Source organism: Euprymna scolopes, chromosome 7 (assembly GCF_053919585.1).
Source record: "Euprymna scolopes isolate OS-2025 chromosome 7, ASM5391958v1, whole genome shotgun sequence".
NCBI classification, from domain to species: domain Eukaryota; kingdom Metazoa; phylum Mollusca; class Cephalopoda; order Sepiida; family Sepiolidae; genus Euprymna; species Euprymna scolopes.
In genome coordinates, this window is record NC_136488.1 from 88,926,807 (window position 1) to 88,943,178 (window position 16,372).

Sequence of the window (16,372 nt, forward strand, 5' to 3'; positions counted from 1 at the left end):
CTCAAGTAGTCTGAAGAATTCAGATAAGAATAACTAATCCCCATCTCATAAACTCGGAAACATAATAAAGGGTTCCCTTCGGAATTCCCTGCAGATGTCCGGATTGGACAACATATACCCGAAGAAGTTCAAAGGTTACATCGACCGAAACGTTGTGAAAATAACAATCAACATGAGAAAATTCGTCTGAATAGTTAAAGTAATACGAATTATCAATCTTCAACACAAAAATTCAGAATCCGTTACAGACAACAATGCTATTTAAAACTCAACTATTACGGATCAAATACATAGTATTTGAAACTTAACCGTGACTAAAACACTATTTCAAACGGGAGACTTACGGAAAGCGCATCTTATAGGCACAAAACTATATAGCCGATAGTTTTATGGGATTAGAAATAGCATTTAGAATCAGAAATGAAACAAGGAGAAAAATGCAACGAAACTAATTTATTCATACAAAATTAAAGGAAAAAGTATCTTCCATGACAAAAAAAGTGGTATACTTGAGATGTTTAACAGCTTGGGTAAAAAAAAAAAATGTCTGAAAGTTGATATCGTGCAACGTAGATTGCGAGTGAATACCTTGAAAGGTAAACATATTTTCCGGCGAATTGCTAACCAACATGGACAAGTACCTTCGTATAGAATGCTGTGGAGCAAATCAGCCATTACTGGTGTCATTATCTCGCAACTGACACTTTAACGGCGGCATGTTTTGTTTTCATTTCGTCTACAATCATCCACCTATACGTATGATGAAAATAATAAATTGTTTTGATAAGTGAAAATACGTATGTGGATTGCATAGATGGAATAGATAACATAACTTTCGTTGAGTATCACATAAAATACAAGTGAGATATTTAATTTATATATATACTAGCATTTCAGCCCGGCGTTGCCCGGGTATTTGAAGGTTTATGTTGAGCAAAAAAAAAAAAAAGAAAAAAAAAAGCGGTCAATTTTTTTTTAACTTTGACCCCTATTATGACCCTTTAAAATTTATTTTTTGGGGCTCAAATCAAGTTATTAAGTTAGACCCATGTCCAAGGAACCTATATCTAAAATTTCAAGTGTTTAGACCAAAAATTGTCGGAGGAGTTTGGTAGAGTTCTCAAAAGACAAATCATTGAACTTTGACACTTAATCGCCAAATTTCTGGCCGAAAACCGATTACCTCGATTTTCCCAAATCTCAGTATCATGTATATCAAATTTCGAGTCTGTAGACTTAAAATTGACAGAGTTATTGCGTATGGAAATGTACACACACAGACACACAGACAAATAGACAGACAGACAGATACACAGACACGTTCACTTTTATATATATGCTAGTATGGGTGCCCGGCGTTGCCCAGGTATTTGGAGGTGTATACTGAGGAAAAAAAAGGAGCGGTCATTTTTTATAAATAAATAAATATATATAATTATTTCCTCTGCCACACAACATTGCAGCCAGCAAGAGCTACGAAAGCCAACAAACCGGAAGTCCAAGACTGAAAATGCTTATTGCTCCTTAGGATAGGCTTGTATAAAGAGAGAGTATAAATTCCTACTAGTGAGACATCGACTTAGGTTAAGGCTGATTGCGATGATCACATTCCTTGTTGGAGACGAAGGTAGGTGCATTCCACTGTCGGATTTCCTTGCGGTTTGTTTTATCTATGATAGTTAATAAGACTTTCTTGTGTGCGGCGCGTTTGCTCAGTTGGTAGAGTACTTGCCTCGCATGCAAGAGGCTCGGGTTTTGAATCCTGAGTTCGGATGTGTCTAACTGATGAGCTCAAATGAGGGCGAAGCCCGAGTCTTGGACTTCCGGTGTGTTGGCTTTTGTGGCTCTTGCTGGTTGCAATGTTGTCTGGCAGTGGAAATAATTATATATTCTTTCACACATTCAGAAAATATGTGTGTATATATACATGTGTGTGTGTGTGTGTGTGTATATATTTGTATTTATTATTATATGGACCCAATATATCGGAATGATTTTAAAAGTTTAAAAAAAAATGACTCGTGCGACACTACCGAGAATCGAAACCAAAACGTTTAGCTTATGATTTACTTTTTCCTTTGACGTTAATGCCTGAGCTATTAAGACATGTTTGCTACAAGGCTAAAAATTAAAACATGAACCTATCGCTATTACGTAACGCATGCATATTCGTAATGCTGTGGTTCAATCTTCACCTGGCAAATTACATTTCTTTAATTTTCACTTTTGAATCGATTTTCCCTGGCTAACACTCAAATGGGTTCGAATACCCTATATATTAAATTTCATGTCTGTAGACCAAGAACTGACAGAGGAGTTCGCTAGTCAAAATTTTTTTAAATAAATTATATACATATATATATATATATATATATTACACATACATAAATATATAAAGAAAGAGGTTTGTTTTTACTATAACCTTTTTATGCAAGTATAAATCATGTAGAATATCTGCATGAATATAATTACATGTAATAGTTAACTAAAGATGACCATCCCATAAGAAAACCGGAAAAACAAATAGGGAATTAATTAAAATATATGTTTAAAGGAATATGCAAATTAGCTAGATTTTTAGCAGATGAATGCAATTCCACGACACATATATAAAAATGTATTTTCTTTTTAAATAAATAGAAAAAAAGGTTTTAATATGAGTATCAATACACAAAACAAATTTCTAAGAGTGTGTGTATATATATATATATATATATATATATATATATATATATACATACATACATACAGTATATCACAAAAGTGAGTACACCCCTCACATTTCTTCAAGTATATCTGCTCATGGGAGAAAACTGAAAAAAATATTTTTTGACACAATGAAAAGTAGTCTGTCTGCAGCATATATAACAGAGTTAATTTAATTTCTCCTAAAAAAAATCAAAATATAATGATTAAAAGCTAAATCCCTGGCAACAAAGTGAATACACTCCCTACGAAAAGTTTTCTACATTAACATACAACATGTCAACTCTCAATATTTTGTTTGGTCACCATCATTATCCAAAACTACCTTTGCTCTCCTAAGCATGCAGTTTACCAGAGCTTCCCATGTAGCCACTGGAATGCTCTTCCACTATTCAATTACGACGCTGTGGAGCTGGCAGAAATTTGAGAGTTTGTATACATCCATTTGTTGCTTGAGGGTGCCCCAAAGATGTTCTGTTGGGTTCAAGTCTGGGGACATGCTTGACCAGTCCATCACCTTTACCCTTAGCTTCTTCAGTAAAGCAATGGTTGTATTGGATGTGTGTTTTTGGTCATTGTCATGCTGGAACACTGCTCTGTTCCCCAGTTTCTGGAGAGAGGGGGATCATGCTCTACTGCAGTATTTGACAGTACATGTTGGAGTTCATGTTTCCCTCAATGAAATGTAACTCTCCAATAGCTGCAGAACTCATGCAGCCTCAGACCATGACATTTTCACCACCATGTCTGACTGTAAGCATAACACACTTATCTTTGTACTCCTTGAATTGGTGTGCAATGTGGTCACCCCAGGAGGAAGCCTCTTCTGAAGGCAATACACAAGAAAGCCTGCAAACAGTTTGCTGAAGACATATCAACAAAGCCCATAGATTACTGGAACCATGTCCTATGGTCAGATGAGAGGACATTTAATTTGTTTGGTTCTGGTGGCCTTAAGCATGTCTGGTGGTGACTAAATATCTGCCAGCTCTGCGAAGTCGTAATTGAAGAGTGGAAGAGTATTTCAGGAGCTACATGTGAAGCTCTGGTAAACTGCATGCTCAGGAGAGTAAAGGCAGTTTTGGATAATGATGGTGACCAAACAAAATATTGAGAGTTGACACTTTTTGTAAGGGGTGTACTCACTTTTTTTGCCAGGGGTTTAGATTTTAATGGCTATATTTTGAGTTATTTTGAGGGTAAAATAAATTAACTGTTTGTTATATATGCTGCAGACAGACTATATTTGATTGTGTCAAAAAAAATTTTTTTCTGTGTTGTCCCATGAAGAGGTATACTTAAATATTTGAACAAATGTGATGGGTGTACTCACTTTTGTGAGACACTGTATATAAGCATGGCAGTGATATACATGTTAAACTATTCGATCCTATGTCGAAATCCATATGCATTTGCTAACATTCATAAAATAAACGCGAGATTTAATGGAAACAAACGTGTGTGCGTGTGCGCGCGTGCGCCTTCAAATGCACTTGTATACTTTCTAAATTATAGCAATTCATAATTTTATTTTTATCATCCCAAGTGGGTTTTATTTAAAGGCACTGCCCCACCCCTTCTTCTCATCTCCATGTGTGAGTCAGTCTATTACTTTCACCCCTAGGCTCGCTCAGCCTAGACACATCGACTTGGATCATTTTTAGACAGAGCACGTGTAAATCAAACAAGATGATATTCGGTGCTGAGGAGAGCATATGAATATACGGCCAAAAATTACTTCCATCCAATTTGTACTGGACTTCACAGCACGCCCGTTTCTCTCTCTCTCTCTCTCTCTCTCTCTCTCTTTATGTGGAGGGGGTGAAGATACGGAAAATACTAACATTACTATTCTTTTCTTGATATAAGCGGCACTTTCTTTCTCTCTATGTCCGTCCGTATTCTGATTTTTTTCAAGAGAGCTAATTATATGAGAACATCTAACATCAAATATGGAGAAAAGATAGTACACTTTGAATTATTTATTTGCGATAAAAATATTCAAAAATTTTTCTAACAAATCAGGCACAAATATGTGTTGTTGTGTAATAGAGTGCATATGAAAATAGCAGCCGCATCCGAAGGATGGATGGCAAGTGATTGTATTAGCAGCAGGAGCAGCGTTTGAACACGTATGCAAATTGGTAAGCATGCTCGGGCTTGTGTTTGAAGAAAAAGAAAAAAAACACCACGAAAACGTTGACACCGAAGCAGACGAACGTGTAAAGCGAACGTGAGAAGGAGCCGGCTGTGGCGAACATATGGTCGGAAGAAAGAGAAACATGCTGCCAGGTTAGATGGACATGTAGCAGCAAGAGTGGTGTCGAGACAAGAGAGTAACAGTAATAAATGCTCTTGTAAAAAAAGAAAAAAATGCCGACTCGAATTTATTTCCTTTGTTTATTTGCCTCTGCGACGTTACAGTTGGTTATTCTTTTTCGCCATAACTAAAGAAATGTCTATCCTACTCTTAGATAGAATAATCAATCAACATAACACCAAATTTAATCCCGGGGCCGTCCGACTTAAACTTCCCAAATATTTACAAAAATATATTTAAAATAAGTAACAACGTTTACATGCAATAATTTTATTAGCTTGAAGTGGGGAAAAAACAAGCAATTAAAGAGATGTTGGTGTCAAGTCTCGGAAAAATATCACATGTCAGCGGTATAGGCATATTGCTACATTTTGTCCGGGGGGGGGGGAAACAAGCAAGGGGGCAAAAATTCAGCGCCAATCTCATCTCACAAACTGGTGTAAATGGCACATTGCCGGTTATAACTGTTCACATCAATGGACTACCAAGTACAGCTCTAGTTGATACTGGATGCACATAGTCACTAGTCCGCAAGTTATGTGGCAAGGAATAAATAAAGAAAGTGACTCCTATGCTCACCGCAGATGAAGTACACTTATGTTGTGGAATAGGAGTGGTGCAACTGAACCTTGGTGCAGCGCTGAGCATTAGCATAGAAGTCTTAGATGTGGATGGATTCTTACTGGGATTCGATTTATTGCTTAAGCTGGATATAATCAAGTGACTGGAAGCAGTAGTGTGTTTAGTGCCGGTGAGGTACCTTTTCCACATTTCAGCAAGACCAATTTTGCTGCTATCACCATTACCAAACCTGATTTCTCCAGAGTATGAACAGAACACTTCGAAGTGAACCACATCATGGAAATAGGCTCGTGACTAACCTCCACTTACGTTGAGAAACAGACTTGTAGAGTAACCAGCCCCAACACTAATTCGTGAGGAATATGATCGTGAACTGCAGATGTGGATCGATAATGGTTGGTTGCTCCCATATCCTGAGGACGAACTTGGCTCTCCAAAAGGTCTAAACCCCCTCATGGCTGTTGTGCAGAAGAACAAACGGAAAGTGTGTTATGGATTATCAGCAACTTATTGAGTACGTGCATGTGCAGAGAATAGAGACAGCAGGGACCAAACATTGCAGTGCTCAATTTACGTTGAGCCTATTTGCAAGTATATGTTGACAAATCTATTTCGCCATTCAAAACAAGGGACATGATATTGTCTTATCTGCCTCAGATTTAGGCTTAAGGTTGCCCCTTTAATAATATGAGGCCATTGTTAATATTGTCCTCAGCCAGGTTAAGACCATAAACATGGCTACGTCTTTGACATTTTTATGAATGAAAGAGTGTGTTCTGCAACTCGTGTCAAGGAACATGTGGTGAAGTTTGGTCTTGAAAGCAAGATCCCAGACCAGCTGTGACTGGGCTCATGCATGTTGGGATTACATGTCCAGGAGGAGCATGGAAAATTGTTATGACAGCATGGAAGTGACCTTCCAGCAGTGCCCGATAGATTTACTTGCCGAATTGTATTTTCAGTGTGCGGGAAACTGACTAGCCATTTACCGGTGTGTGGCTGGTTACATGTTACCACAATGTTTGTAAAACAGAGAGTAAATATGATGACAACTGAATGGGATGACGAAGTGCGAGACCCTCTTTTAGCGTGAATAATCGAAAACATTTGTTTGAGAGCAGCACAAGACGAGCCAGGGATATGTGACTGGTATATCTTTGGAGAAGATGTTACAGTGTAGATAGACGCTAGTTTCATTGCCACAGGCGTAGTTGTGGAAAGCAATGATTCCATGGCAGAAGACACAAGCTGGCTCGGAGTAGTGCATGAGGATAAGCATATAAATTAAGCTGAGCTTGATGCTGTGTTGTGAGATGTTAACCTTGCAGTGGAAAGCCAAAACTATACATTTACAAATGAATTCCTCTTGTATATATCGGTGGATAACTGACACCTGGTACGGACAGACGAGAGTGCACACTAAAGCAGTCTCAGAAATGTAAATTAGGCATCGCCTCTTCACGCTCTGAAATTATGACAATACTCCGTACATAGGCGAATGATGGAACAGAGAGTCAGGATACTTTCAGGCATAAGTAACTTTCTAGCATAGTAGAGAGAGCCCACCTTCCTCGCATATATACACTATCTAGGCCCAGAGAATCTAGTCAGGTGTATGAAAAAAGCAAATCACGTGTGTAAATGTAATTTCATGAGCAAAGGAAAGGAGGCTTAATCTAAATAAACTGATAATAAAAAAAGATAAAGGAAAAAATAATCCTGTATATAATTTAATTTTTATGAGAAACTTAATCTGAATAACTGATAATCTACATAATAAAAGCAACATATACGTGTCTGCCATCGAAGGGACAGAGAAAGGTGGGGGGGGGAGAATGAAAATCAACGGCACAACTACGATACTATTAAAAAACATCAACAACACAGCTTTAAATACCTCTTATCAATCTCAAGAGACAACGAATACTCTTAGTAAGAGTACTACTTTATCAATTTACATGATTTTTGGAATATAACATCTTCGTTCCATGATAGGTACGTATATCATAAAGAGTTGGCTTTTTTTTTTTAAACAATTTTTCTGTAATTTTTGTTTTGAAAATAAGTTAAATTTTAAATAAGTATTGCTGCTTACAAAAGAAGTTTACACTAAAGTAAATGTTACACAATCCGCACACTATTCTGAGTGTGGACTGCTGGAGTCCAGTTACAAGACACAGAACCATTTTCTTTGAATAAACGAGTTAATAGACGAGATTGAACTTATGAAAAGTATCCACTTCTCATGATTACCAATCAACCACTCGTAGCATTGCATTCAAACAGTATTTTAATTTTTTGTTTGAAATAAAAGGATCTGTTTACCTATTATTATGATATACAAGTATTTTTTAAATAAATACATAGTTGAATATTTTTTAACATGTGTTCTCTTTATTTTGTCAAAGCTGAAAAGATAAAGTAGTGTAAAAGTTTTATGTTATTAATGTCATAAGCTGCTACTGCTGCCAGAGTCATTCAAATATGTCTCCATTTTAACTATCTTCTTAGAGAGAATGTGTATTTTAAAAGAAAGAAACGCAATCGAAATACATCTTTTTTCTTGTAGAATGGCACAAATTTTTTTTAAATCGCTGATTAGTATTATTTAAAATTTTCGGACTATTGTTCTTATCTTGGATATTATTCTAACAACGTTTTGGCTGATGTAATCTCCGACCTTCTTCAGGTGCGTCTTATCAAACTCAGAAATCCTAATGTAAAACTTCATACTGAACCTTTTATTTTATGGGGGTATATTGTTCTCGATTCATCAGATATGACCAAGTGAAATATGTGATACAAGGGACAAAGTTGTTAAATAATTAGTTTAAGTGACTTTCTTCTAGGAGTTGAAGGTTCAATCCATATTATAGGTGGTTCTAAGAATAAATTGTAAAACCGTACATATTCTATCCAGTCATGGCTGACAGAATAAGAACAATCTAACCTCTGAAATAAATAAGGGGTTAGGTTTCCAAATTTTTTAGATAAAACTGGGAATTATTTAGAATTTCTACTCAGTCATGGCGGACAGAATGAGAGCATGTTACCCCCAAGGGTTGAATAAAGGGTTCGAAATTCTGTTCGGAATCCCTGAGTTCGGCAGAAAGATTCCAGAGTTTGAAATGATTCACTTGAAGAAGGTCAAAGGTTTCATTGACCGAAACGTTGTGGAAATAACGGTTAAGGTGAGAACCGTAGTTTGAAGCATCCAAATAATATGAATAGAAGAGTTAGGTTAAAAATTTCTTACAGATTCCCGAGTTCAACAAGACATAATTGAAAAAGGTTGGACATCACTTTGGCTTCTGCAAATAACATTCTAGATGAGAAAAGCAGTTTGATTAATCCAAATGATATCAATTATTAATTCACAGTTTAAATATTCTGAAACACAAAAAAAAAAAAAAAAATACTAGTCAGAATCAAATATCGATTTGCCAGATTCAAAGCTCGGAATGAGAAACGTTGACAATCTGAAGGACCATACACGTTATTATATGGAAGAAAACTGAGATGAAAAGAACAAAAAAGAAAAAGATGAAAAAGGAAAAGAAGAAACAGAAGAAAGAAGATAGAAAAATAAGAAATAATAAAAAATAAGAAATAGGATGAGAAAAAAAGAAAAAAGAAAAAGAAGAAAAAGAATAAACAGATAAATTATTGCAATTCAAGCATCGGTCAATAATATTAGAATTCATAGATATTAGCTCCCCTATAAACTAATATTTCTCTCTCACACACACACACACACAATAGTTTTTTTTTACGTACGAATCACCACTTATCAAGGCCCAAAAGCCACGAGGATAAGGGTTAAAGAGTGTACAGCATCAGAATCATAGTAATCGTTAGTAGTGGACATTCGGTAAATTTGTAAACTTAAGTGGAACGGCTTATCAAGAACTTGTTTACATTGGACTTGAAGACAACCATATTTTAGACAGCTGTAAAGCAGATAAATGGAAGACAGTTCCACAGGCGTGCAGTTCTAAGAAAGAAGATTTGATCATGGAACCTACGTTTAGGTTTAGGCACAGATAAAGAGTAGGGGAAATTATTGATAGTGTTTTCAGCTAGATGAGTGTTTTTCGTGAAAGTTTGGCGAGGGGAGACCATAGATTGAAGCTCAGACGAGCACTTACCATGAAAATAACGATAAAGCAGACAGGCTCGCGACGTCTCTTCTGCGAGAAAGACGTTGCAGGGAAGAGAAAAGGGCATCCCCTACTAGGCAATGAAGTCTATTTTGAACTCTATCAAGGCAGGATAGAAGTTTCTAGCAGCTCCTGCCCAGATGTGGCAACAGTACTCCATGTTTGGACGTACCTGGCTCTTATATAGGTAGAGAATTGCATCAGCAGTGAAATATCTACTGTATCGATAAAAGGATCCCACCATAAAACTTCATAAAGAAAATCTAAAGAAATGAGGTATTAAAACATTCACTACTGCAAACCGATTATTAATGGAGATTTGATATCTGCCTGTCTGAAGTTGAAAATATACTACTACTTCTATTACTGATGGAGATTTGGTATCTGCCTGTCTGAAGTGGAAACTATACTATAACCATTCTTTGAATTCCCAATTCAATTTACTATACATGTACTATCTTCTAGTGCTCATTTTAGGAATATAGCATAGTACCTGTTCTGTAATCATGATACCACCCAATAATGTAGTATTTATTCTGTGATGACGATACGATTCTCACAGAAATGACCTCGTCTTCTTTTTTGAGGAATGGAGTGTAATGTAGTACGTGTTTTATTGCAATGATACCTTTTTTATGTTTTAGAGGATGAAGATAGAATACATAGAGTAGTATCTGTTTTGTTGTCATAAGATCATCTCCCATTTCTGGACGAAGGATAAGCGAGTGTAGCATATGTTTTGTTGCTATGAAATCATCCTCCCAGGCATTACATCCTTCTGTGAAACGTAGTGTAGTATACGTTCTTTCATCATGCTACTATTCTCCCAGGACTTACCTTCTCCTTCGGGGAGACAATGTAGTATATGTTCGTGTGTCATGACACAATCTGCCCAGGCATTCGCTCCGCCTGTCATGGAACAAAACTAATACATGTTCGTTCATCATGATACAATCCGCCAAGGCATTACCTCCCCCACTCTCATTTGGGAAGACGGCATAGTACAGACGAAATATGCAACCGGAGAGAGCATGTTATTTCTAGTTATGATAAAGTATTTTCATCTTTTAAGAAATGATGAAAGGATGTGTGTGCAGCCAGTTTCAAATTGGAAAAGAAAACTGAATTGAAAAGAAAACATATGCATGGCCCTTAGAGATGCAGAAGAACCGACTCACCGGTTGGCATAAACAGCATCCACATCTGGTAAGAGATGCGAGTTATTAAAATGTTGCAAATTATAAAGATGGAAATAAATCTGCTCGGACACCTGCAACAAATTTGGCTGTTTCCTCAATGTAAAATTATGAACAAGAACAGGAAGTTTAAACACACTCGTGTGTGTGTGTGTGTGTGTGTGTGTGTGTGTGTGTGTGTGTGTGTATATTGGTTAGTTGCATCCCAATGACCAAAATAGAAAATCAGTCCACAATAATAATTGTTTATTTCTTTTTTTTTTTTTTATTAACAAACGCATAGCACTGTAAAATATTTGATATTTTTTGGTTGAAATGCTTGATACTGATAGGTCAATTCTATAAAAATACTCGATCTCGATTGGTTGTTTTATTTGAAACATGATTTAAACACCATTTAAAATCGTCAAAAATATATACATTACGCATAAGTTGGGAAATGTGCTGTACTGACAATAACATTAAAAAGCCTACTTTCATGTATGAAACCGCACACGATACTACATGCAACAATATAATGTGTAAAAGCACAAAAATACACAATAAATTCAGTTAATGCTAATATGTGCATGAAAAAATGACAATTTTTCATGAGCAGATGGTCAACCTCATTATGAATTCAAGATGGTTGCCATTACAATATAAAAACTAGTTAAATTGTACAATTTATTTTGATAATTCTACTTATATATCATAGACAATACTTGGACATATAATAAAAGGTTGAGTTTACAGAGTCATTTTAAAAATAGATGTAATAATTAATTAAAAAAAAATCAGTTCGTTATATTGTGAATTTATGTGAATTGATGAAGACCGCTAAACCAAAAAGTCAAACGAGGTTGAAGAAACGAAGCAGGTAATAGATCAGACAATTCTGAATAATATGTGCTCTAATAATAATATTTACTTAAAATAATGGGTACAGCAACATCACGTCTGTGAGAAAGACAGGGTGCAGAGGTGAAGTGTGGCCAATCAAATTACAAATACGATTTCGCATCTCATCAAGAACCCTTAAATTGAACCGAGATTCATCAGCCCAAATATGACAACAGAACTGCATACGTGGTCTGATACATTTCGAGAGAGAGATCGGTCCCATACGTGAGAACATGTTTAGAGTGATGGAGAGAACTGACTTTACAGCAAATTAATGAAGAGCGTTAGACTAAAGAGTTTATTGGTATTCGTATTTATTTGCTATCCCACAAGAACAAAATGTGACACAAGGTCATTTTTAATGCGGGGGTAAACTACCCCCCCCCCCACCACCTCAAAAAAAAAAGGGCATTCTGGAAGTAGAGAAAAATAAAAACTGCCTTAATATAGAAGGCTTTCTCCTACTTTTTTTTTTTACTTGAAAATTACCACTTATCAAGACATGAAGGTCGCTCGAGGATAAGGCTTAATGAATGTAAGGTGGCAGTGTAGTAATTGTTAATTGGGTGCAAATTAAATTGGGTAGAATTTGATTATTCATAGGGACGGCTCAACAAGAGCTTGTTTACATTGGATTTGAAATCTACTAGGTTGTATTCAACCAGGAAGCAGGCCAATGGAAAAGTGTTCCACAGGCGGGCAGTTCTGGAAAAGAAGCTTGTTCATGGAATCCGCGTTTAGATTTAGTTACAGATACAGAGTGGGGGTCGTATATATATATATATATATATATATATATATATATATATATATATATATATATTGACTAAGGACAAATTAACTTAAGTACAGCATCAGAAAAGATACTACACTGTGATCTCAGCCCGACGACCAGATCTAATAATTATTATTTCCAGCTTAAAAAAATAAAATATCAGTAAAGTAAAACAGGCTTGCCTAAATCCATACAAAAAGAAACTTAGCATTTACGAGGTGGTGGATTGGTGTTTCATTGAGTAATGACTCAAAGATTTTAGCAAAGAAGAGGCAGGAGACTGGTCAGGCGATAGTTGGGCGAGTCAGTTCTTTTGCTAGAATTCTTGAATACTTGTACTATAGAGGCAATTTTCCAGATATCAGGGAAGCCATACCCAGGCAAGGCATTTATTGAAGTGTTTGGAGAGGACAGGTGCTAGCTCAGCGGAACATTAATTGATTACAGATAAGAATAATCCTAGAAGGAAAAAAATAAAGGTAAATTACACATACCATAACTGATCGGTAATATCCAATTGTTGTGCCGCAAAAATACTCAGCATAAGTCTGGAAGTAAAATAAATGGAAACTGAAATTACACTTGAAAAATTACAACAGATCGAAAAATACTCTTTAATTCATTCACTCCCTACCCCAAATCGGATTAATTATTTAGAGTAAATTAAACTGGATGAGGATACTGCTCATACCCTGACTTCCTTTCACCAGTCTTTAACTAACTTGCTTGCTTTTCAGTCTATTAACATTTTTTTTTTTTTTTTTTTTTTTACACAGGAATCACCACTTATCAAGGCCCGGGGGCCACTCAATGGGTATACATTAGTCAATGTGATTATAGTGTAGTAAACATAAGTAGTGGGAATTTTGTAAATTGGATTACTTAGGGGGACGGTTCATCAAGAACTTGTTTACATTAGACTTGAAGACAATCAGATTGTAGTCAGCTGGAAAGCAGGCCAACGGAAGAGAGTTCCACAGGCGTGCAGTTCTAAGAAAGAAGCTTTGTTTGTGGAATTAGTAACAAAGTGTAGTATCGACCTCTCCCAGATTATATTTGTCTTGGAAAAATCCCACCTATTTCCCAAACTCCATTTCCTGTTGTCTTTTCTCCCACTTGGATCTCATTGTCGTTTAGAGATTGAGTTGCTTGTTGTCAGTTTTAAACAAACTAGAAAAACAGTGTACATTTTAAAAAAAAATTAATAATGGTTGAGAGGGTCTTGAATCCTAATTTTTTTTTTTCTTTCCTCACTCCATGTTTTATTCTAATGAAATTCTTGTATATAAATATGTTTATGAAAAAATAAAATTTCCACTAAATTTGGGTATATCTTAAATAGGATGACTCCTAAGGTAAATGTGGTATTGTGGTGACTGAAATGATTCTAGTTAAGAGTAAGATATCATGAATTTTTGTGAATTGTTATCTTCATCTTCATAGTTATTGTTGTTTCACCAGTTTTTTTAAGTTTCTAAGTCATTTTAAATCATTTTAACTACATATAATAAAGGAATTTTGTATATCGAGGCAGAAAAAAGGATATTGAACTTCAAATCCAAAATGCATGTTTTCTGCCTCGATATCAAAATTCCTTCATTCTATGTAATTAAAATGATTTAAAAACTTGATTTTTCTGTTTATTACCTTTAGCAAATAAGGTGAAAACCATTTATAATATTTGCTGATATTTTTCCTATGAGGAGATGAATAAACATCAAAAACTCATGGGTTAAGGAAATATCTTGTTAAAATGTATTCTTTGTTTTGCATACAATAAAAATTCTATATTTGAAAATTAACCTCTTCAAATCCAAAAAACTTAAATACCTAATATACAGTTTTTTTTTGTTTTTACTCTATCTTGTATATTGAGCAATTGTATTTAGCTGGGATTGTTTTATATCAATTATTACATCTAATAATATATTGTAAGACCGATAATCACTGGCTTTGCATACTAGTAGATTTATTGCATTTCATTATTTTGAAGTGTATATATATATATATATTCACTGCTTGGTTGCATAAAATCTGATGTATTTATCACATAAGAAAATAATCTATTAACCGGTGAAGAGGATGCTAGTAAATAATTCTTAATTACTTTCTCATGTCAAATAATATTTTCAAGGAAGTAAGAGATTTCATTATCTGTAATTTTACCATAAAATCATCGAAAACTCTGCCTACAGGCACTTAAGCTTTCCAACTCTAATTATATCATCTGTTTTTGTTGCTCTCATTCTTAGTTCTTAAAGTGGAGATTTTTCTTATGCAGCACGTAAAATAATAATTTTGTCTTAATTTCAATCAGTTCAGTAGTTGCATATCTCTCTCTCTATATATATATATATATATTAAGGTATACTAGCAAGCCGCCCGGAATTGCCCGGTCGTAAAATATGCTTAAACATGATATTTTTATTAATGCAGATTTTGTATTTATTATTATACTAGCGGGGGGGGGGTACCCGGCGTTGCCCGGGTGTTGTAGGTGTGTGTATGGGGGGGGGGGTCAGTAATAACCTTGAAACGATGACAAAAAAATCGGAAAGAAAAAAAAAAACAGCGAAAAAAAAAAACGCTGTGTGTATTGGGGGGGGGGAAGTAAACTAAAGAATAAGCGAGGTAAAAAAAATAAAGAAACGTTGCCCACGTGTCTAAAGATGTATGAGAAAAAAAAATAGTTTTGGTCGTGAGGCTGGATTGAACCCGGGAGCCTTGACGCGGAGGTGAAACAAACTCGAACCACTTAACCGTCTAAGCCAAGAGTAAGAGGAATTGATTATAGTGTTAAAATAAGGCTTATAAAGCGAGTGAAACAGGTTTGATTGACAGATAGCCACTAAATGAGGTCATCGCGGGGGGGGGGCGTTACGAGATGACGTAGCAGTATTTTATTTTTTGTTTTTGTTTTACTTCACATTAGCGTTTATTAAATTACGTATTTCGTTTCCTGTCTAGACATCTCTCTATCTGTGTGTGTGTCTCTCTCTCTCTTTGTGTTTGCGTTTGTGTATGTCTCTCTCTCTCTCTCTCACTTCGTCTTCCTTACTCTGAAGAGTGTTACTAAAAAAGAAAATGGCGTCTGGCTGTTTATTTCTTGTAAAAACTTCAATCGTTAATATTTTTTGTAAGCGTATTTTTTTTTACTTCATATTTTTGGCTTGTTATTTTTCGTTTAACTATCGTATCTAGCTATTTTTAACGTGCTAATAACTTTGGTAACGTTGTCATAGCGTAGAAGTTGATAGTTTAGCTTGTGTGAGGGTTAATTTTTTTTTTTACCGATAACAACAATGTTTTTTAAATTCAGACTGCCATTCCAGCTTGCTGACGTCAAGATCACGTGACATGACTCAGCGGGTTTTAAATACAAGTTGACCCAAAATAAACGGCCCCGTGTATATTTTATGTAGAAGAGTTGACGCCCGTATTTTTTGGGGCATTTAAAAAATTGGGGGGGGGCGATTTAAAAATATGTAATGTTTAACATTAAAATGTCATTTTTGGCCCCCCCCCCTGCAGAAAATCGATCACTTGACGCACTTCTGATGGTCCGTTTGGGCCAATTTTTCGATATTTGTCGTCTGGAGGGTGGGGCTTTCATATGAGACCAAGTTTGTGAATTTTTGTTCCCTCGGTCAAAAGGTTTTAGCAGACACACAAACATACATACATACATACATACATTTTCGCTTTTATATATATAGATTATATTGGACCCAATACATAGTAATGATTTAAA

The 16,372-nt window shown here is 35.5% G+C and overlaps 1 protein-coding gene across 6 annotated transcripts in view; it reads right to left on the reverse strand.

The window, feature by feature from the left end:
* LOC145279823 (protein phosphatase EYA1-like) overlaps positions 1–16,372 on the reverse strand; it is a 1,162,399-nt gene that overhangs the window by 912,861 nt on the left and 233,166 nt on the right. For all 6 annotated transcript variants that reach the window (XM_080131218.1, XM_080131213.1, XM_080131219.1 and 3 more), the window contains exon 2: positions 13,116–13,169. The gene's annotated coding sequence lies outside the window, so the exon portion shown is untranslated. The remainder of the gene's footprint in view (positions 1–13,115; positions 13,170–16,372) is intronic.